This window comes from Taudactylus pleione, unplaced genomic scaffold, assembly GCF_031769625.1.
Source record: "Taudactylus pleione unplaced genomic scaffold, aTauple2 ptg000070l, whole genome shotgun sequence".
NCBI classification, from domain to species: Eukaryota; Metazoa; Chordata; class Amphibia; order Anura; family Myobatrachidae; genus Taudactylus; species Taudactylus pleione.
In genome coordinates this window covers 17,891,116-17,913,874 of record NW_028284472.1, presented here as the reverse complement: position 1 = coordinate 17,913,874, position 22,759 = coordinate 17,891,116, and the positions used below count along the sequence as shown (strand labels likewise).

The window sequence follows — 22,759 nt, the reverse complement described above, 5'->3', positions numbered from 1 at the left end:
TAGAAGATGATAGCACGAGTCCTTTACTCAGAGGTTAGACTCAGATCTATAAATACAAGACAAAAAATATTTTAAGGTGAAATGTTATGTGAACTTACCTAAGCAGTAGGGCATCAGGCAGAGATGGGTTTCAGGGAAGCTGCTTCTAGGATTCTCAGGACAGGTTTGATCCAACAAGTTGGCTGATATCTGCTGGAGATGTTCAATCTGTACAACTGGCTGTGGTTAGTCCTTAGCGTTCAGTTCCTCAGAAATGAATGACTGAAGAGCAAAACCTACATCTGCCTTTTATGGGGAGTCAAGACAGGGGGCTGAGGTGTCTCTCTACCCAGAGATAATTGGAAGGCCATGAAGCCTCTATGCAAATGCAAATCATTGTATCACCTAGATCATGTCCATTCAAAAAGAGTCTATTGTGATTGCAGTAGGGAGGGAGAGGGTCTATGTATTATTGTCATCAGTTCTTTAGAATTGTTAATGTAAATGATACACAAGTTTTGAGAACTTTTCAGATGATCCAATTTTCACCATTATGCCCAAAACAGAAGCTTTTTTTGATAAAATATTTACTTGCATGTAGATTAATGATAAATGTGTATTCCACCAACGAGTAGTTTATTTCAATGTACATTTACTTTTTACTACAATAACTAAATTTTGTTATACCTGTATTGAGAGTACTGTGTCCTGTTGTGACAGTTGTGTTATCTATGATGAGAATAAATATAGACTATACGTATAATATACACAGACAATACATGCATTGCTTCTGGGAACAGGCAAGATGAGAGATGTTCAAGAGGTATACACAAGCACTAGGCATAAATGTAATGTACAGCATATGAAACATAAACACTTACATTATAGTAGATTCATAACCAGTGAGTGATGAGAGTATAATATATATATATTCTACTTTATATACGATATATAAATTCTAACCTTGAACACATACCTCAGATATGCTAATGTTGCTCAGTATGATTATGGCTGGGATGTACTAAGCAGTGGTACATGTGGCCACTTATTGGGTATAATACCGGTGTTAATTACACCGGTATTTACTTATAAATGCCATTAAAATCGCAAAGGACAGCTCTCCGATAAGAGCGGTCCTTTGTGATAGCCAGATGCTAGAGGTACTTTCAGGTGTATTACCCAGAAGTCTGATAAGAAGCCCATAGGCTTCTAATGGATGGTATTACCCACCGGGTCCAGGCTCTGCAATGTATCACATTCTGAAGCTTTGTCTATATGGAAATGCCACCAAATCTCCATAAATGGTATTTTCTGAGTTTTGGCCACATTATCATGCTTAGTACATCCCTCCCTAACTCACAAACAAAATGATTTTTATGGAAACCTCTGTATGAATATTTTGATGCAGTTGACCTAGATCACAGAATGTTTGTTATCAAAAAGAAATGTTACAACATCCATCTGTGACACGCCAGTGACCTCCATTCCTGGGGGTATTGGATGGACAGCCGGGCATGCAATGATTCATATGCATGCCCGGCTGACCGTCCATAACCCTCAGGAATTTTAGTTTTACCCCAAATGCGGTAATTTACCCCTGTTCCCCGACCGCTGATCTAGATCACAGAATGTTTGTTTTCAAAAGAAATGTTACTACATCCATCTGTGATGTACAGAAAGTTACATAACAGAGATATTTTACAGAAATAGCAAAACCAGCAGATGTATTGATTTGTGGCAGAAAGTTCATTAAAATTAATAATTATTCAGCCCCTTACTCTCTGCCAGGGCCGTAACTATGGGTGAGCAGTGCCACAACTGAGGGTGCAAGGCCAAGGGGATGGCACTATTGCTGCCCCATGGCACCTGTATTTGGCTACAGGGTGGCGGGAGCTGCACCTGGTGGATCTGGTGGAGAGACGCCCTACACATCCTTATGCTGTGCTGGGGACTTCCTGGTCCCAGTGGTGGCCCCCTCTTCCTTACATCATGACATCACATTTGGGGGGCAGGGATGACCCATGCTGTATTAAGATGACTATTTTGTTAGACCCTTTACACATTGGTGTATCTAATGGGTGCAGGGTACACAAACCCCTGGGTCCAGGGGGGCTCACACCGCATACCCTGCACCCATATAATTATACTTGTCTCTCTGTAGTCCTGCATAGGCGCTGCTGACAGAAATCACTGGGAATATGGTGCGGAGGCCATTTTCCTAGTGATCTGCGCATACGCAGTAGAGATGTCTCTGGAAACATAGCATGGGCGCCATGTTCCCGGAGACCTGCACATGCTCAGTATACCCTGGCTCAAAGCCTGAGTTTACTGCGCTGCCAGGAAGGAGGGGACCGGCACACTGGCTGCATGTGTGCCCCCTCCTCTCTTAAACCGCCCCTGCTTTTACACACTGGTATACATTAATAATAAATAATAATAATATAACACTTTTCTCCTAGTAGGACTCAGTGATTTACGTTTTAAAAAAAGCAACATACTGTACAAAATTAACTTAAGTATTAATAGACAATCCCAAAAGCTAAACTCTCTTCTCTGTTAGGAGGATTATTCTGCTGGCGCTTTATCCCCTGGCACCAAACACAAATGTTATTACCAGCATTCATCATCGTGTTAGAGAGAGCATGGGAATGGGTGATCCTCTCTGTAAGTGCAAGTCATTGTATCACCTAGATGGTGCCCATTCATGCAGATGCTATTGTGTACACAGGAGGTGTGAACGGGTCACAATGGATGGCAGGGTGGGTCTATACATCATTAGCATTAGTTACTGTAAATAATACACAAGTTTTGAGAACTTTCCACCACCCACCGTTATGCCCAAAACAGAAGCTACTTTCATAAAACATTTACTTGTACATAGAATTTAGGTTAATAAGGATTTATGCATTAAAGATAAATGTGCATTCCACCGACAAGTTGTTGATTTCAATGTATATTTATTGGTCTACTACAAAATGTATCTAATATCTATTGAAAGTACTGTATTCTGTGTTAGCTACAATGAGAGTCATTACATGCATAGTACTGTGGGAACAGGTAAGATGAGAGGTTTCGGACCAAAGTATTGTAGAGTTACAAAAATTACCCACAAATAAGGCAGCATTTCAGGCGATACCCCAAGAGTCACCTTATTCATACATACTCAACCAGTAACAACCAAATAGAATGGGGTATTACCTTAAAATGGCGCTATATAGGCCGGTATTCAATTAGATGGGAAAGGTCAGAAAGGTTTCGCCTGTCCGACTTTTCGCCTAAATCACCAGTTTCAGATGCAAAAAACTTTTGTGCGCTTTCCAGCTTTTCACCGAAACACACGAAAACAGAAAGCTGCAAATACGGAACAGGCGAAAAGCACTGTCAGAAATAGGGTAATCAGTGTGTACCCCAAAAATGATACAATAACATTGGGGATCAATGTAGATATGTCCTTCCTAATAGCCCAACTAAAACTGTTTGGGGTTCTGAAGTTGTTTAAAATCCTTGTTTTTAGCATCTTTGTAAAAGTTGGGAAGAATGGCATTAAGCAGTATTTTTTGCAGAAAATAAGTAGTCCAGTCAAATTTGGGGTACCTGAAAATGGGTGCTAGCATATTTTACAGTCTCTAAAGTGAAGTTTTACAAAACCGGAAAAATGCACCTGCGCCATGCACCTGCTATCCTAAAAACACCTGACCCATCCTTGCAGACCCCCAAGAAGTCTATTTTGTCAGTTTTTATACTTGTCCCCCCACATTTTACTTTTTTGCCCCCAAAATGAAAGTACCTTTTTGGGGTGTCTTTTTTTTCCATAATTGGCCTTTGGGGGGCTGTTCCATGAGTTCTGAGTGGTTTCCCCATGTTTGCACCCTATAATAAAGATTTTGCACTACTTTTCACCTGCTATTCTTTAGAGAAACTTTTTCGCCTATTACATTGCATTGACTTTCCGCGTACGCAAAATCCGTCTGGAATTGAATTTGGAGAAAAAGCGGCAATCGACAAAACTTTTTCGCAGGTTACGACTTTTTGCATCTAATTGAATACGGGCCATAGTTGCAACTCAGTGTAACAGAACAGTATATAAATAGCCCATTACATGTTAGAAAGCAATGGATACGAATAGAACCAATAAATGGTGCTGTGTATTATAGGTAAATAGAAGAAGAATCAAAAGTAAGATCTGAGTATTATAGCAAAGAATCTCTAAATTAGAAGACACAATGTTGCAATATGTCCAAGGAAACAACTAGTGCAATCAATGTGGTGTTAGATGAGATCCTTGTGTCCAAGGTTGTAGAATGTTTTATTGCCACAAAGTGATAAAGTTACAATACACAGATATTTCAGACATCTTATTAAATATAGAATTAGGGCATATATAAATGCAGGGGGACGCCTGGTGGGAGGGAGGGGGAGCAGGAGAGCGAGATCGATTCTCGGAGACCTGCGCTGCCCAATTCACCAGCATAAAACTCTATTGGCAATAGGAATTTCTTCTTGATGATATATCTGCCTCTTAGTGGTCCGTTTATCATTAAATATTTGCATCATATTTCCGAAAATAAACTTTATTGGGGGATATCCACAAATATTTAGTATCGCCCAGATGTATTATGGAGGGACCGTAGCAGGATAGATATGAATAGAGAGAGGCTATAGGGGGGAGGCCATGCTGGCAGATTAATTCCGGAGCTTGGCCCCCGCAGCTAATGCCATGTAAAGATGGCGTTGTGCTGCTGTAGCCTATGGGCTATACGTCGCAAAACTAGCCGGGAGAGGGTTCCGGAGGAGCCTTCCCCGCCAATGACCGCCGCACATACATGGTCTGCAGACCACACACACATATGCAGGAGTCCTGGCACAGGGGCAAAGAGAGCGCTGACGCGGTCACTTCACTCCCAGCACATCACAGGGATGGGCCCCTGGCCCTCCATGTGCTTTATCATATATCCCGTTGCTATAATCTCATTCTGCATTGTAATGATGGGCGCTATTATCCAGCCCAGATCGCATGGAGTATGTGATCAATGATAAATGGGCCCCTAAAGGTGCATACACACAATGATTCTTTTGAACGATTATCGATAACAATATCATTTATCATTCAATCATTGAAAAAATCATTCACTTTCTGAGGTAAAAATGATGAATGATTATAGTTCATGTGCATTCACGTTTGTAGTTGTCAGACTGACCAACTCAACAAATTTCAGTAAGGGAATATGCAAAAATCGTTTGTAGTTCAAAAAAATCGTTCATTACATTTAGTAAATGAACGATTTTAGTAAACAATTTTCGTTCATATTTCCCTTGAAAAAATAAATGAAAATCGTTTACTAAAATCGTTCATTTACTAAATCGTTGTGTGTGTGTATGCAGCTTCAGAGATAATGTAAATCAGCGATGAATTACATTAAATCTAGACCAACATGTCTGTCCCAGTAATAGAGAAGCAGTCACTTTCTCTAAGAGCGTTATCTGATGTCTAACCATCAAATAGCATTATACTCCCAGGATTGCTCCATTCTCTGTTCTAATCAGTTCAGTCATTTGTATAAAGGGACATTTTATCTAGCCCTGGGGTGTATCCCCTCATTACTTAGATTTAATTAGTCCTACTTTGTCCTGCAATAAACCCCTGCTGTGTCTGTCATGCTGAGATAAGATACTACCATGCCTGGAAGTTGAGGTGGCTACACACATATGCCTCGAACCCTTGTGGCTCCATCACCACACCACACGCACAGCCAGACAGCATTTATCTTTCCATCATATCGGGAAAAATTATCCTCTTAATTTCAGAAAATCATTATTAGGGGATAGACTGTATTTGTAATACACACCCTGCAATGTCACCCAGTTATTCAATACCTGTATGCAAAATGACAGCAAGTGGGCACCTGTAGCCTTGAGCAGGTGTGATACACGGGGTGGTTATACGGAGTTGTCAGCTGGACACCAGCTTACAAAAATGTCCAAAAGCTTGTTATACATTTTATTCATTTGATTTAATGTTAGAATTAAAAGCAACTGCTGTGTTTAGAGCACATAAATCAAGACAAGTTTTCAAGCATCGACAGAAATTAGTAATTGTCCAGGCAACGCTACTAGTGTATTTAGTGTAAATATGAAGTGCAGCGTGGTGAGGTGGCTGGCTTCCGGGTGTGTGTGCCCAAAGGTAATGGACTGAAATTTAGGTTCATCAGCGAGATTTCGTGAATGTATCCAGTAGATATAAAGCAGCAATTTGTTCTAAGGCAAAACCAGGTTGGTTAGTCATTGTTATACCAATAATTTATACCGCAACACTTTTTTTCTTCATTTTCTGAGACACAATATAGAGTTACGGCTATTCATAATACTGCATGTCATGTTTACCAATTCTATCTTATATAGTGATAATCTCCCTGACTCCCTGAAAAGTGTAGCAATCGCCCTGAGACTGGGCACAGCACCTTGGAGGAAACAATGGGGAGAAGACTAAGGAAGATAGGTGATCAAGAAAATGGCTGCCGTTCTCCAACACACTAACGCATACTTGCCTACATTTCCGGAAGTCACGGGAGGCTCCTGATTTTTCAGGTAGCCCCCCCCCCCCCGCAAGTATAAACAGATCTCCCGAAGCGGGCAGGATTGGGAGATCTAATGGCCAATTTGCAGGTCCGCAAGAAGGGGGCCGAAGCTAAACAACATGATTTGCGCCATTTAGCTGGGCCTAATTACATCACCCATCCGGCCCCACCCCCTAAACCACACTGGTCCCAGAAAGGATGCATACAAAGTAGATAAGTATGCACTAACGGCTGCATAACTGTGTCCTCAAGGAAGTGTGATGACTTAGTTACGTCATCCTTTCTTTATTCACTGCCTCGCTCTCGCCATCTTTACAGTCCCCATTGCCAGCGCCGCCTCTCTGGGTTCAGCGAAGCACGATTGTGTCCTCAAGGAAGTGTGATGACTTACAGAGATGTGTGCTGTATTACAGAGGATGTGTGCTGTATTACAGAGATGTGTGCCGTATTACAGGGGATGTGTGCCGTATTACAGGGGATGTGTGCCGTATTACAGGGGATGTGTGCCGTATTACAGGGGATGTGTGCCGTATTACAGGGGATGTGTGCCGTATACAGAGGATGTGTGCCGTATTACAGAGGAGGTGTGCCGTATTACAGAGGATGTGTGCCGCATTACAGAGATGTGTGCCGTATTACAGAGGATGTGTGCCGTATTACAGAGGATGTGTGCCGTATTACAGAGGATGTGTGCCGTATTACAGAGGATGTGTGCCGTATTACAGAGGATGTGTGCCGTATTACAGAGGATGTGTGCCATATTACAGAGGATGTGTGCTATATTACAGAGGATGTGTGCTATATTACAGAGGATGTGTGCTGTATTACGGGGATGTGTGCTGTATTACGGGGATGTGTGCTGTATTACAGGGGATGTGTGCTGTATTACAGGGGATGTGTGCTGTATTACAGGGGATGTGTGCTGTATTACAGGGGATGTGTGCTGTATTACAGAGATGTGTGCTATATTACAGAGATGTGTGCTGTATTACAGAGGATGGGTGCTGTATTACAGAGGATGGGTGACACATTGCAAGAACCAATTTCTCAGGGCCCCATTTATACACGATACATTAGTACAGAAGTGATCCTCTGCCAGCTCAGATCTATTTATTAGAAAGTGATGATAGGGCTGGTAATAGAAAACCCATCCTATTACCTGTTTTGTTTTGTTTTTTATAAATCTTTTGTAAAAGAGAATTTGCAAACACTATTTTACTCTATTACCACTTTTGGCATTTTGCCACGACGGGGGAAGGGCCTAATGACACCAGAGCCCCGCCCCCCAAAGTTGCGAGCTGTCTCTCCTCTCCAGGTTTCTCCCAGAGAGGGCATGAAAAAAGTAGGTAAGCATGCGGAATATGCCAGCGCTATATGAATAACGGTTAATAAATAATCTAAACTAGTGGGAGGCGACCTCCAAATTCATCAGTATGATAGTATAGGAGAAGGAGAGTGTAGTGCTGCACTTATACTAAACTCTACTTTTACTGATCGCCGGAACAGGCCCCTGTCCTAATGACTCAATAATAATACCTTTAAGCGAATGAGGAATCCTTATTGCCGCATATTGTGGCAATAAGAAACCATCAGTAATCAGGGGCACACCTCAAGCAATAATAAATAAGCCCCATAATCTGCACAGTACATAATATAGGGAATAATGATACATGTGTGTGTACAGGGATTGTTTTTCTTTGTAATCACTCTATATATTTTTTTCCTTCTAGCACCCTGCACCTATCACAACCTGTGCACTTCCTGTTTCCTGCCTGGGGTGTCGCTTTCTGCTCTGGTGCTTCTAGCACTCTCAAATGATGCAACAAACTTCTGATATACAGACCAGCATGTGCTAGATGGCCCAGAGCAGAGTACGACACCCCAGACAGGAAAGAGGAACTGCACAGGTAGAAACACTAGGACAGCTGACGACTTACTGACCCCCAATTTGCAAAATAAAGTCCTGCTAATTAAAACCATTACTGATAAAGAATGTAGATACACTCCTGCCTCTGACATTAGACTGTAAGATTACATACTTTGATCAAAATAAGATCTAATAAATCACACTTTTATTTTGTTGGGTTTTTATTTCTTGAGTAATTTAAGACCATTTTCCTACTAGCTCTTAATTATATCTTCAACCTATTGTAATGTTATTTCTTATAAAGGAAGATATTGCAAAGCTGTCCTGGGGATTTATTGATTGTGATTCACGGTCTGAGTTATAGTTAGCAAACACTTATGCTGACCACTCACCTACTGTACAGATGCTCTTTCCAACCAGCCAACTATTTGGCATAAACATCTGGTGAATGACATAGGGATGAATGACAATCGGATGTTTGCTCCCAAACACATGACAATGGATGAAAATGGTTAAATCCATTTTATTTAAGCAATTTGCCTGAATGACTGTTTTGTCACAGTGTGTGAGTGCAGACAAAGCTACTATATATATATATATATATATATATATATATATATAACACATACGTACATACATACATAGTATGTCTGTACAGTATAGACCAGTATTATGCGTGAATTATAGGGCATGCTGAGACATCTCACTCATGTGTGTATACACAAATATTTGTTCAGCTCACTATAATACTGCTTAATAAAAATACAAATAACAACATTTTTAGAAAAGTGCTAAAATATTTATTAGAAATAAAACAATTTTTATATTTATTATTGTATATGAAGTGACGGTTCTCGTCTACATGTCCTGGGCTGGATACTTCAGACTGTGCTCGCTGCTGATTCTGGTCACGAGACCTACAGGGAGGAAGAGAAGACAGTCTTGAGTTAGGAGTTACAGCCAGGGAGAGAGAGCCTAGCTGGAGAGATCACACAGAGAGAGAGGGAGATTATCTATAGTTAGATGTCACATAGAGCTATGGAGAACCTGAACTAGATTTTATAGAGAGAGGATGCCACTTGTTAAAGTGAATAGACTTTCAAAGAAAGAGGAGAGCAAAAAGAGAGAGAGATTGTCTAAAGTCTGACAGGGAGGAAGATGGTGAAATAGGAGTGAAAGAGACAGAGGCAGTCTTGAAATAGTTAACAGTGGAGGACTTATAATTTATTTTATTTTTAATTTATTTTTTGTAAATAAGTTGTTAGGATCATAAACCAAGCTGTGCGATAATCAGTTACCATATATCTCAGCCACAATGGTATAATCATTTCCCACCATCCACTGACTATAGTATTACAATAAACAGAATGGACAAATCTAACCCATTTGGTTGTTCTGTCCCAGGCTCGCCATCACTCCGGTGCCTCTTTGGCAGAAGAATTTTCTTGCTCTCTCCAGTCACTGAGGGCTGGCTGGGTCATCAGCAATGTTCTTGAGCCATCCCAAGTGTTTCCTTAGTCCCAGCTGCTGGCGTCCTTGTAGTTTGATTTGGTGACTGTGAAACAATCTCCAAAATCATTAACGTGGCAAATTGTAGGGTAAATAGTCATATCCACAATTCCAGTTGACAGCAGATAATATGCTTAGACTAGTAAAAGCGTGCATTGGCTTTTAAATAGTTTTTTTTATCCTAGTGGGAGTCCATCTATCACCATCTCTTAAATTGATATAGTCAGACACCTCTACCTCTGAGCCCAGGTGAAGGCTGCTGTTGTCTGTCCAGAGCATCAATGTTAAGGTGTTGGAATTAGAAACAGATTACTCTAAGGTGTAGCTAACAATGATATATTCCTGATCACTGAGGTTTTCCACAATAATATATTCCTCTTCTGCCTCTATTATGATAAAATGGCCTCATAGTCTCTCATTTCAAGGTCTTCTTATTCAACCACAACCTCTGTGTTTTCCTGAGGAGTTTCCTCAACTGCCCATTGAAAGTCAAGATGATTGTGGACAACACTGACTGGATTCCGGATGGTGGGATATTTTTAGAGCAGAATGTGGAACAAGTCCCGAGCCTTCCTACTGAATTTCTGCCAGCATGTTGGAGGTGGAATATGCTTTATGCAGGGCCGTATTAAGGCTTTTGGGGGGCCCCGGGCAACTAAATTGTGGGGGCCCCACCAACAAAATTGACAAAGATCCCCCTGCCACAATTATGCCCTGCATAATAATAGTAATAATACACATATGTACATACCAGAGATGGTACTTTGGGGAGCAGCAGGGCCAGTAGTGAGGGTAGTCAGGTGCCACCTTGCAGTGCCAAGTTGACAGGTGCTTTTATTGCAATGGGCAGGGGGGGCAGAGCCCAAGCACACACACAGGGGAGGGCCAAGACCCAGGCACCAGTGCGTTACCTGTTCTGGACCCTGGTCCGGTGGTCCCGATCTTCATTCTGCTGTAGCCGGTGTCACCACTCACCGGCTGTTCGCGGAGCAGCGGCATCAGCCTGTGTTTTGAGAGCAGAGGGCAAGGCAACTGAGCCAAATGTCGATCAAATCCACCCTGGCTGAGCCTCGGAAGTAAGAGGAGAGGGCTTTTGCAGTTAGAGAGACTGCAACGCTGCCGGGAGGCAGGACCTGGGAGGGCCTGGGACTGTGCATTGTGACCAGGTAGGAGCAATATGTGGGGGCCCCTGGGTGACCGCCCCGTCCACCCTGCCTATAATCCGGCCCTGGCTGTATGACACTTTGCCAGGAGATGAACTCCTGGAATACTGGTTCTTCAGCCACAGCCCTTTTCCATGGATAGTTTCCAGTAAATGCCAAAAAGAGAAGCACACCGAGGGCCCAGACATCAACACTAGCCTCCAAGAGTAGGAACTCACCTTGTTTCAAGTCACAGAGTTCCGGTGACATGTAAGGTATGAAGGGTGACATGGATGGAATGAGGGTACCTGCCAGCTGAGTTAATCCAAAATCACTTAGCTTAATGTGGTAGCATTCTTTGTCCATTAGTAGCCAATTATCCGGTTTTAGGTCCCTGTGCACCAGTGCTTTGCTGTGCATGTATTCTAGAGCTCTGGTCAGCTGTACTGCACAACGTTTCACCATCTCTTCCGGATTGCCAATCTGAAAATAGAGTAAATGTAATTTTAGAGGTATATATGGCAGGGAAAACACATTTTATTGACTTATTTATGACATTTTTAGTTTGTAAATATTATGACTCGTTAATATGGTCTGAAATAGCCTTTTACTGCTTTATGGGGGGTTGGCTTGCAGAGTTCCTGCCAAATGATGTAAATGGTTGTCAGTATACATAAAATCTAAATCATCATAGGTTGTAGTAGACAGGTGTAAAGTTATGTCAGGAGGAAAGCTATAGGAAAAGATAGTGACTTTGTATTTAATCTTCATAGAACAAATATAATAAACCAGTTTATACCCAACCATGACCAGATTTTATTTTAAAAAAATTGTTGAAAGATATGTAATCTTGTACATTCCTTGGTTCTTATTTATTTTTTTTAACTTCTTTATTTGTTAAAGAAAAATATTTAATTGTCACATACAACAATTTGTACAGTAAAAAGTACAAAATAGACATACAGTAAACTGGATACAATAAATCGAACACAAATAAATGGGATAATGGTCCAGTACTGGAAAACATTGTCTACCAAATATATATCAACCAATTTAAATCCAGTTAAAAATATATCGTAACAATAGTATAGCCCAAATCTACAGCGATAAAAGAAAGAAAATGAATCAAAAATAAGAAAAGGGGGAGAGAAAGTAGGAAAAGAAATTGTGCAGATACCAGGTCAATAAAGGGCAGTGAGCTTCTTTAAACTTCCAGTTAGAAAGGAGTACCATCCTAATAGTAGTATCATAAATTAGGAATAAGAGTCAGAGGATTTCAATTCAATCCATCTCAACCACAGGGTCACAAACTCTAAATGATTCTCAGGAGCAGAATAAAATATATAGTCCATGGCCATATAAAAGTCCAAGCGTTGGCACCAATTCCATGTTGAAGGGTGTATCTGTGAGCGCCAGCGGACAGGCAGTACTGCCCTAGCAGCATTTTTTAAATGTTTTAGTAGGGACTTTTTGTATTTAGAAATTGGGATAGATGGGTGAGAAAGCAACCAAAATCAGGGTTATGGGAACAGAGTAACCCAAGGCTTTTATTTTACATCAAACTGGAGCGATCAGAGTGCAGTCCCACCAGATATGAATCATCATACCTATTTCACAATGACACCTCCAGCAAAGAGGGGGACACCAGGTGGAAATACTTATGGAGCATTACCAGGCATCAATATCATCTTGTTAGTACTTTATATTGAGTATCCATTACCTCTAGACTAGAAAAGCAGGCACTAGTGACCTGAAAATTTATCCCAGTTCACTTGAATACCTCTAGCCAAGAAATCCTTATCCCAGGCTACTACAAACAGGGGATCGGCAGTAAACATACTATGTAACAAAATTTTATAGATCCCATATAGAGACAGCATGAACAGGAGCAGTTTGACGAGTGCACATATTCTCAAAGAGGATCAAGTTTCTAGTAAATAGCAAGGGTCCTTCGAGAGACATAAAATGTCTAACTTGTAAAAATGACCAGTAATGTTGAGTCATGATGGGAGCATTAACATGTAGATCTTGGAAGGACATAAGTCGACCATCTAAAAACAGTTGGCCCACTCTCATGATCCCAGACGCTGACCAATTTGAAGCTACCCTCTTCGAAATCCCAGGCGGGAAAAGAGGATTGTGCAGGTTTGGTGTAAGAGGAGAAATCATTCCCTGGTACATATTTTGACACGGATGAGTTACCCTGACACAAGTTTAATAGTGGATGTTCTTTATTATGCAACGCTCAATTATCACATTCAAAGATAAATATTTTTGTTAGCTTTTTACTTACACCACGCTGTATGAGGGAATGGAGCGATCCAGCGTAGTGGTCAGCAGAATTAATGAAGGTGGGCTGAGTAGAGATGATCCCTTCATAGCTGGAGAGGTAGATGGACACACAGAGCTCATGGAAGAAAGTGGTCTGTGGGGATCAGTCCTTATTGACTAGCTTTAGGGCGACTGTTTTACCTAATTAAAAAAAAGTACGATTGAGACACAGAGTCAAATATTTTTTAAATGACATCTAACTCCCATAAAACAACGTAACCTGTCTACAACCATCTTAATAAACACCCCAATGCACAATGGATATAGGTGGAAAATCACACTAGTGCTGGATAAAATCTATAAAAAATTATCATATACAGTATAACATATACAATTGTATATCATATTTATTATATAAAAGAAACATAAATAAAAAACTGCCCTTCAGCAAGGGTTTATCACATGCATATGTGCAAATTGCAGTAAAACAGACAATTGTGGTTACCCTTCAATAAGGGAGATGGAAAAAAAGAAAGAAAAGATATAGCGAATGGAGGATGGCAGACACATACCCTATTAGTGAGCACTGGGACCCTTAGGTTACCAGTACCGGGTAGTCCTAAGGGGTTAGAAAACACACTAGGGTCCCAATACTTAGAGTCCTTGGATTACTGGTCTGGTCACCTCCTGATGTACACACCTGCAGCTTCTAACGCGTTTCGACCATTAGGTCTTCCTCAGTGCACACACTTTACTTTTCATGCATTTGTGGAAGCCATCAGCTAGCAGCAGCGGTGGATATAGGTGTCAGTCCACCCTTTAGGTGCAATATTATTGGGTGGCCATCCCCTCCCTCCTTGGATTCTGGCAAGACTCTGCCCCCTCTAGCTACCAATATTTGTTGCCTTTCATGGGTTCCAAGATTGCACATGTGCCTGTCCCAGAAACTTCCTCTGATGCATTGTGGGGATGTCCAAATAACTTCTTTTTTCCCCCCAGCTTGTGGCGTCCCTAGACACATGGGAAGACCAGCACTGCCTAGCAAAAGTTTTTGTAGGACACATTCTCATAATTTTCCCTACTATATAATCCAAAAAAGTCACATATGTACTAACATTTGCAACAGAAAGTTACTGAGCAAAAAAGATAGTAACACTTCTAAAGACAAACACATTAAACAGTGGCCACTTATTAAATATATTATGGGACAAACTTGATCAGTAAAATCTTTCTAGAACTGACAATTTAGGGCTATGGGCTTTTACCTGTTGTTCTCTCACGAGCCATCACAACTTCACCATAAGTCCCTTGGCCCAGATACTTTAAAACATAAAAGTCATCATCCTCGGCCCTCTGGATCTGCAAATCCTGAGTGGCTTCCATCTTAATCTAGAAGATGATAGCACGAATCCTTTCCTCAGAGGTTAAACTCAGATCTGTAAATACAAGACAAAAAATATTTGAAGCAAATGCATGATTGATGTACTGTAAGTCATAATAAAAAAATGACATTACCAAATCATGTAAGTTAGGGTGTTAATTACGCCGGTACTTACTTGGACAGATAGGATCGGTTCTTCATGATAGCCAGATACTAGAGGGACTTTCATGTGTATTACCCAGAAGTCTCTCTGTGCTTGCGCAGAATGTTGCACTGGGAGGGATCAGATTGGATCCCTCTCAGAAGAAACTGGATAAGAAGCCCATAGGCTAAAGATCTAATGGATGGCGTTACCTACCGGGTCCAGGCTCTGCAATGTATCACATTCTGGAGCTTGGTATATATGGAAATACCACCAAATCTCCATAAACTGCATTTTCAGAGTTTTGGCCGCATTTTCATGCTTAGTACATCCCTCCCTAACTCACAAACTAAATGATTGTTATGGCCAAGGAAACCTCTGTTTGAATATTTTGATGCAGTTGATCTAGATCACAGAATGTTTGTTTTCAAAAGAAATGTTACTACAGCCATTTGTGATGTACAGAAAGTTACATCACACAGATATTTTACAGAAATAGCAAAACCAGCAGATCAGTGGCAAACGCAGGATTTCCAAAGGGGGGTTTCCAAATGCTTAATTTTAGAGCGAGTGTGGCCAGTCAATGAAGAGGGCAGAATTAGTACTTAACCAGCTTTAATAAGCGTCATACAAAGTGTATTGTGTGTAATAATTCCAGCATTACAGGACCATTGATCAAGGTAAGCCATGAGATGTGTCAGTAGGCCATCCTGCCTGAGCTGAATGTATTTATTTTAGATGTGGGCACCATTCCAGATCATGGGAGCAAGTCCGGGAGCCTGGAGGAGAAGCAGAAGAACCTAGCACTGCCCTGGACATATATGTACATATTGGGCTCTATAGCAGTGCATCCCTAACAGTGCATGTATTCCAGATCTTCTAGTTGGTGCGCAGGTTATTTATTGCTGGCTGATACATGTTAAAAGATCCCTGGAGGTGCTAATTATTTCATTTGTGATACTGAGAAGAACATGCAGCACTAGTAACAATCTATTATATTACTATTTCTATTGTGGTCATGGTGTGGGCTGGGTGCGGGGGGGGTTTCCAGGCAGACGGAAACCCCCCCTGCGTTTGCCTATGCAGATGTATTGATTTGTGGCAGAAAGTTCATTAAAATTAATAATTATTCAGCCCCTTACTCTCTGCGAGGGCCGTAACTATGGGTGAGCAGTGCCACAACGGAGGGTGCAAGGCCAAGGGGATGGCACCATTGCTGCCCCATGGCACCTGTATTTGGCTACAGGGTGCCGGGAGCTGCGCCTGGTAGATCTGGTGGAGAGACACCCTACACATCCTTATGCTGTGCTGGGGGCTTCCTGGTCCCAGTTGTGGCCCCATCTTCCTTACATCATGACATCACATTTGGGGGGCAGAGATGACCCATGCTGTATTATCACCCTGCTGAGGCTCTGTCATTAATTAAGATGCTTATTTGTTAGACCCCTTATATATTGGTGTATCTATAATGGGTGCAGGGCATACAAGCCCTGGGCCCAGAGAGGCTCACACTGCACACCCTGCACCCATATAATTTTAATTCTCTCTGGAGTCCTGCATAGGCGCTGCTGACAGAAATCACTGGAAATATGGTGCGGCAGCCATTTTCCTAGTGATCTGTGCATACGCAGTAGAGAAGTCTCTGGAAACATAGCATGGGCGCCATGTTCCCGGAGACCTGCACATGCGCAGTATACCCTGGCACAAAGCCTGAGTTTACTGCGCTGCCGGGAAGGAGGGGACCCGCACGCAGGCTGCATGTGTGACCCCTCCTCACTTAAACCGCCCCTGCTTTTACACACCTGCATACATTAATAATAAATAATAATAATATAACACTTTTCTCCTAATTATGGTCAGGTGACTGCTTGATGTTAACGATATTTACGCATGTAAGCGATGTCATATGCATATGAGAAGGCAGCAGTGGGCGTCCCTATGCTCGGGTAAGCTTTGCAACCATTAGCATGATTTTGCAGCTGTGTTGTATACAAAATGGCCCATCTGTGTCAAACCTTCTTGTCTTCCCCTCCCTTTTAGAATGTAAGCTCTTACGAGTAGGACCCTCTACCCTCTTGTGCTTCTCCCTACTTTAGTTTAATCTACTTCTTACTCACCACTAGGGCACCTAATACTTGGTTGCTTATGTTCTGTTGCTTATCTGGGTGTTATGGTCGCTAATGTAGCAATATATATTATCCATGTCCTGGTCCTGTAGTGTATTGTTCTTTAAGTCGCTTATCTACAATTTGTTTATGTACTTTATAAGGCGCTGCGGAACACTTGTGGCGCCATATAAATAAATGTTAATAGTAATAAAACATGGAATTAGGGCATATATAAATGCTGGGGGGACGCCTGGTGGGAGGGAGGGGGAGCAGGAGAGAGAGAGAGATTCCCGGAGACCTGCGCTGCCCAATTCACCAGCATAAAACTATTGGCAATAGGGATTTCTTCTTCATGATATATCTGGCTCTTAAGGGCCCATTTATCATTAAATATTTGTGTGATATAACCAGAAAATAAACATTTTTGGGGTATATCCACAAATATTTAGTATCACCCAGATGTATTATGTCTCTCTATTGCCGACAGCAGCTGCATCTCCCATAGGTTTCTATAGGGGGGATGCCATGCTGTGAGATTAATTCCGGTGCTTGGCCCCCGCAGCTAATGCCATGTAAAGATGGCGTTGTGCTGCTCTAGCCTATGGGCTATACATCGCAAAATTAGCCGGGAGAGGGTTCCGGAGGAGCCCTCCCCGGCAATGACCGCAGCACATGCATGGTCTGCAGACCACACACATATAGTATGCAGGAGTCCTGGCACAGGGGCAAAGACAATAGAGACCGCTAATACAGTCGCTTAGCTCCCAGCACATCGCAGGGATGGGCCCCTGCCCCTGCATGTGCTTTTCATATATCCCGGTGCTATGATTATGATCGCATTCGGCATTGTGATCATGGGCGCTATTATCGAGCGATCGCCTGTAGTATGTGATCAATGATAAAATGGGCCTCTAAGAGATAATGTAAATCAGTGATGAATTACATTAAATCTAGACCGACATGTCTGACCCAGTAATAGAGAAGTCACTTTCTCTAAGAGCATTATCTGATGTCTAAGACTTCCAGGATTCCTTCATTCTCTGTTCTAATCAGTTTAGTCATTTGTATAAAGGGACATTTTACCTAGCCCTGGGTGTATCCCCTCATTACTTAGATGTAATTATTTGTCCAGCAATAGACCCCTGCTGTGTCTGTGTCATGCTCACATAAGATACTACAATACCTGAAAGTTAAGGTAGCTACACACACAAGTTGAGTGATAGAATTATTGGTCTATTTGGTCACATATACCTGGATCCCTTGTGGCTCCAATGCGGCCCGTCAGCAAACGCTCACCACACCACACGCACAGCCTGACAGCAGTTATCTTTCCATCATCCCGGGAAAAATTATCCTCTTAATTTCAGAAAATCATTCTTGGGGTATAGACTTTATTTGTAATACACACACACTGCAATGTCACCCAGTTATTCAATACCTTGAGCAGGTTATACAGAGTTGTCAGCTGGATACCAGTTTACAAAAATGTCCAAAAGCTTGTTATACATTTTATTCATTTGATTCAATGTTAGAATTAAAAGTAACTTCTGTGTCTAGAGCACATAAATCAAGACAAGTTTTAAGCATTGACAGAAATTAAAGTCATTGTCTAGACAACGCTATTAATGTCATTTAGTGTAAATATGAAGTGCAGCGTGGTTAGGTGGCTGGCTCGCAGTTGTGTGTAGGACATGGGCCCAAATGTAATGGACTGCAAATTGGGTTCAGCAGCAAGATATTGGGAATGTAGCCACTAGATATAAAGCAGCAATTTTTTCCCTGGCAAAACCAGGTTGGTTAGTCATTGCTATACCACTAACTTATTCCACAACACTTATTTCTTCATTTTCTGAGACACATTATAGAGTTGAGGCTATTAATGCTGCATGTCGTACTTACCAATTCTATCTTGTATAGTAATAATCTCCCTGACTCCCTGAAAAGTGTAGCAATCGCCCTGAGACTGGGCACAGCACCTTGGAGGAAACAATGGGGAGAAGACTAATGGTGCGTACACACTGGGTGATTAAAGTGGACGACTGAACGATAACGATATCGTTATCGTTCAGTCGTCCACTTTATCGTCCATTTTTAACACAAAAAAGATGAACGATGACGACGACGCGCGTTCCCGCGGGTCGTTCGTCATCATCGTTCATCGCGCTGACATGCAGGCCAACCTGACGACCTCGTCAGGTTGCTGCATGTCAGGGAATGGGTGAGAGAGCCCGGCGCTGAACGATATCGCTAATGATATCGTTCAGCGGCTGTGCTCAATGTCATGAACGACATTGAGCACAGCCTGCCGGGGACACACTAGACGATATCGCTCAGGGAGCATATCGTCCAGTGTGTATGCACCTTAAGGAAGATAGGTAATAAAGAAAATGGCCGCTGTTCTCCAGCACACTAACGCATACTTGACTGCACTCTCGGAAGTCACGGGAAGCTCCTGATTTTTCGGGTAGCCCCTCCACAAGTGTAAACAGATCTCCCGCATCCTGCCCACTTCCTAGTGAAGTGGGCAGGATTGGGAGGATTAATGGGCAATTTGTAGGTCCGCAAGAATGGGGCGAAGCTAAACGGCACGATTTGCACCATTTAGCTGGGCCTAATTACATCACCCATCTGGCCCCACCCCCTGAACCGGGCTGCTCCCGGAAAGGATGCATACATTACAAAGTAGATAAATATACACTATCGGCTGCACAACTGTGTCCTAAAGGATGTGTGATGGCTTACAGAGGATGTGTGCTGTATTCAGTGGCGGGCTGGGCGCCATATGACCCCCGGGCCGATAGACTTTTGCCTCAGTGAGGGCCGGTATCACTAGTGCACAGGTATGACTGACGGCCGGGTGACAGGCAGAAAGTGCTCTCAGTCGCTCCGACTATACAGAGCGGCTGGGCAGCATTCTCTGCCTTTTACCGGGCTGTCTGTCACCCTATGTAGCTTGTGGCTGCACACTGAGCAGCACTCCTTCTGCTGCAGGGGCTGTGCACCTACTTTTGTGTCCTCTGTCCCTTCCCCGGGCTCCTTCCTCTCCCCGGCTAAGGCTCCGCCCCCTCTCCGGGAGGCCCCGCCCCTCTCTTACCCTGTCTGACTATATTAATCTATCTCCTCCTGTCCCTGCTGAAGACCCCGCCCCCTCACCCAGAGTCTCCGCCCTTTCTTTAGTTTATCCTGTCTGTGTCATATCTTCCTGAACCCTGGAGCTCCGCAGGGACCAGAGACAGAGCAGCCTTCCAGGCAGGCAAGTGCCAGTGGTGGACTACATGTTTACATGACATTTGAGAGGGAAGGTGGGGGGTGTTGAAATACTTATGCAATGGGAGGCTGTAGTTATTTTTATCTTTGGGGGGATGGGGTGTTTTAGTACTGTTGGTGCTGGGGGTGATGTAATAAGGTGTGTGAATGTTGGGGGGGGGTATTATTATTGTGTGTGAGGGCTTCTGTATACTCAGAATACCTGTGTTATATGTGGGTCACTGATGATTTCTGCATAATCTGGTAATTACTGCATTATCTGGCAGCCATTACAACGCTCCCTGATCAGGTGATCACTGAGAACGTCCCTGCATTATATGGCAGTCACTGCGACGCTCCCTGATCTGATGGTCCTTGCAAACCTCTCTGCATTATATGGCAGTCACTGTGACACTCCCTGATCTGATGGTCCCTGCGAACCTCTCTGCATTATATGGCAGTCACTGCGACACTCCCTGATCTGATGGTCCCTGCGAACCTCTCTGCATTATATGGCAGTCACTGTGGCACTCCCTGATCTGATGGTCCTTGCAAATCTCTCTGCATTATATGGCAGTCACTGCGATGCTCCCTAATCTGGCTGTCACTGCAAACCTCTCTACATTATTTAAAGCACACCCACATTAGGCACACCTAATTAGGCTATTATAATGTGTCTTTTCTCCATCGCAATGTGCTGGTGGAGAAATCGGGCCACTTACTTGTGTCTGCCCCCCAGGCCAAAAGTTGCCAGCCAGCCCCTGGCTGTATTACAGAGGATGTGTGCTGTATTACAGAGGATGTGTGCTGTATTACAGAGGATGTGTGACACATTGCAAGAACCAATTTCTAGCTCAGGACCTCATTTATCAATGATGCATAGCTCCATTAGCACTCGCTAAAGGGGTTATGTCATCCTTTTATTCACTGCATCGCTCTCTCCATCTTTACAGTCCCCATTGCTGGCAATGAGGACCCAGCGCTGCCTCTCCGGCTTCAACAAAGTTTTTCAGGCACTGCCGGGTCCCCGCCGGGTTAAAATGCCATGAACATGCGCAGACAGACCGTCACACATGCGCATTACACAGAAGCCCATCGCTGACAGTGTTGAGCGGAGGACCTCGCCGGAGGGGTAAGTATTGATGAACACTAGTGGCTGGTAATAAGCTTTGTTGTTACATGGGGCCCTCAGTGTGTAGTTTATGTGCTGCCGTCACAATGTCCCTGAGATGCTTTTTCAAAAGTAGGAAAGTATGTTACACATATAACAGACAGATTGGCAGGGTAAGTGCACGAGTCATTAAATGCTGTCTTTTTATTGTGGTCCTTTATAGCTAAACTAATGAATGGACAGGAGGAGCTTGCAGTTACCGTATACACTTTATAATCTCAAACTAAATTCAAATATATATTGGGTAAAATATGTGTAAGCTAAATACAGTCTGTAAATTAGTACAGAAGTGATCCTCTGCCAGCTCAAATCTATTTATTAGAAAGTGGTAGTAGAGAACCCGTCCTGTTTTTTTAATCTTTTGTAAAAGAGAATTTGCAAACACTATTTTACTCTATTACTACTTTTGGCACTTTGCCACGACGGGGGCAGGGCCTAATGACACCAGAGCCACGCCCCCCAAAGTTGCGAGCTGTCTCTCCTCTCCAGGTTTTCTCCCAGAGAGGGCATGAAAAAATCAGGTAAGCATGCGGGATATGCCAGCGCTATATGAATAACGGTTAATAAATCATCTAAACTAGTGGGATGCGACCTCCAAATTTATCAATATGACAGTTTAGGAGAAGGAGAGTGTAGTGCTGCACTTATACTAAACTCTACTTTTACTGATCGCCGGAATGGGCTATCGGAGCCCCTGTCCTAATGACTCAGTAATAATACATTCAAGCAAATGAGGATTCCTTATTGCCGTATATTGTGGCAATAAGAAACCATTAATAATCAGGGGTACACCTCAAGCAATAATAAATAAGCCCCTTAATCTGCACAGTTCATAATATATTGAATTATGATACATGTGTGTGTACATTGATTGTTTTTCTTTTTAATCATTATCTATTTTCTTTCCCTTCTAGCACCCTGTACCTGTCACAACCTGTGCAGTTCCTGTTTCCTGCCTGGGGTGTTGCTCTCTGCTCTGGTGCTTCTAACACACTCAGCTAATGCAACAAACTTCTGATATACAGACCAGGGTGTGCTAGACGCCCCAAAACAGAGAGAGACACCCCAGATAGAAAAGAGGAACTGCATGGGCTGTGACAGGTGTAGGGTGCTAGAAGGAACACTAGAGCGGTCTGACGACTTACTGACCCCCAACTTGCAAAATAAAGTCCTAATAATTAAAAACTTTACTGATAAAGAATGTAGAGGATAAGAATTGGACTGAGGACACAGGACTTGCAAATAATGAAGATCCTTGGCTGTAACTACCATAGGTACAAGGGATGCTATGGGGCCCAGAGCAGAGGGGGGCCCATCTTCCTTGTCACAGTTACATGTGTTATATACATTTTGCAACATTGGGTGGTA

The 22,759-nt window shown here is 42.7% G+C and overlaps 1 protein-coding gene and 1 pseudogene across 2 annotated transcripts in view; one reads left to right on the top strand and one right to left on the bottom strand.

Moving 5' to 3' along the window:
- The window catches only part of EVA1A (eva-1 homolog A, regulator of programmed cell death), a 477,272-nt gene that overhangs the window by 188,540 nt on the left and 265,973 nt on the right, over positions 1–22,759 (top strand). The gene's annotated exons all lie outside the window — the stretch shown is intronic.
- Positions 24–14,726, bottom strand: LOC148534183 (serine/threonine-protein kinase SBK1-like; annotated as a pseudogene).